Here is a 1,746-nt window from a genome sequence, read left to right on the forward strand (position 1 = left end):
ATAATAATAATAATAATAATAATAATAATAATAATTGATAGTAAGAATCTACAGTTTAAAAGACTCTGACAGATCTTCCTGGAGAACAGGACCTCGTGTAAACAGTCGCGGTAAGCGATGTTTGAGCTACCATATCTCAGAAATTAAGAATTTAAGACAAATTTCCTACATATTAAATGAATGAAAACTTTCAATCTATCGTTTGGTGTGTTCTATTGCATTATTACCTTCGTCATGAGAGAGTTACCCGGAATCCTGACTACGTTTAGCAACATTACTGGCTCATGCTGCCAAGGAGAAGACAGATAAAGAAGTAAACTGAAGAAAAACTACTTTTGGCAATTATTTTAGTTGACAGTGGCACTCCACAGGACCTGAGCAAAGAGCAGCAAGGATTTGAAAACAGAGAAAAAGACGCCATATTGCGAACACACACACACACACACACACACACACACACACACACACACACACTGACACGACGAGCGCAGTACCCTCGCCTATACGCCTATGGCGTGGGCGAGGGCAACGAGTGCACTATAGCACATGCCCTCGCCACAATCAGCGTGACATAATTGCAGTATATTACTCTTGTAGATACGATTATTAACAATCAAAAGATCAACCAAAACAACAGAATCAAACATTTATATACTAAGACACAAATTTTCACATCAACACAAATTATTAAAAAGGGATCTATTACAGACAAGACATACAACCAATAATCAGCCTTGCATTGCTTTGCTGCAGCAATTGAAGGTGTGGCTCAAATTAAGCACCGCCTACTTCATAGTTACACACAATGGACAGTTACTGGTAAAAAAGCTTCAGTTTTCTACACTTATACACAGTTTATGACACAATAATCTGGCTCTATTTGTTGTATACAAACTTGATAGTAAGAATCTACAGTTTAAAAGACTCTGACAGATCTTCCTGGAGAACAGGACCTCGTGTAAACAGTCGCGGTAAGCGATGTTTGAGCTACCATATCTCAGAAATTAAGAATTTAAGACAAATTTCCTACATATTAAATGAATGAAAACTTTCAATCTATCGTTTGGTGTGTTCTATTGCATTATTACCTTCGTCATGAGAGAGTTACCCGGAATCCTGACTACGTTTAGCAACATTACTGGCTCATGCTGCCAAGGAGAAGACAGATAAAGAAGTAAACTGAAGAAAAACTACTTTTGGCAATTATTTTAGTTGACAGTGGCACTCCACAGGACCTGAGCAAAGAGCAGCAAGGATTTGAAAACAGAGAAAAATACGCCATATTGCGAACACACACACACACACACACACACACACACACACACACACACACACTGACACGACGAGCGCAGTACCCTCGCCTATACGCCTACGGCGTGGGCGAGGGCAATGACAGACACCAGGAGTCCATAATGTGGGGTTAAGGAACCACATTATGGACTCCTGCAGACACACACAACAACTACCTATACCTCGCGTAGGCGAGGCCAATAATATATTATTGTATGGTAGGACTACTAATGATTAAGTGCTGATTAAAAGATCATGGATGAGATCAATAAAGCTTTTCCTCGTACTTTCTGCAACAAATCTCCTCCTACTCAGTTAATCATTGGCACTTGGATTAATTATAAAATGAATGACACACAGCAAGTTAGTGTGTAGAGAGATCTAGTACTATGTCATGCCTACTTGACACCTGTATAGTATCTATAGCCCCACTTTTTTTATTATTCTTAGGGTAGT

At 39.2% G+C, this 1,746-nt stretch overlaps 1 long non-coding RNA gene across 2 annotated transcripts; it reads right to left on the reverse strand.

The window, feature by feature from the left end:
- Positions 1–37: 37 nt before the first annotated feature.
- On the reverse strand, positions 38–1,288 carry LOC109590023 (uncharacterized). Of its 2 annotated transcripts, XR_002189062.1 has the most exons (4): positions 1,195–1,288; positions 1,089–1,148; positions 228–1,026; positions 38–165 (listed from the first exon to the last, which is right to left on the reverse strand). It is a non-coding gene; the product is annotated as an uncharacterized LOC109590023 (long non-coding RNA). The 2 variants fall into 2 exon arrangements; XR_002189061.1 differs by lacking the exon at positions 1,195–1,288 and having other exon boundaries at positions 1,089–1,187.
- Between the last annotated feature and the right edge of the window lie 458 nt (positions 1,289–1,746).

This window comes from Amphimedon queenslandica, unplaced genomic scaffold, assembly GCF_000090795.2.
Source record: "Amphimedon queenslandica unplaced genomic scaffold, v1.1 AMPQUscaffold_10601, whole genome shotgun sequence".
Classification (NCBI taxonomy): Eukaryota; Metazoa; Porifera; class Demospongiae; order Haplosclerida; family Niphatidae; genus Amphimedon; species Amphimedon queenslandica.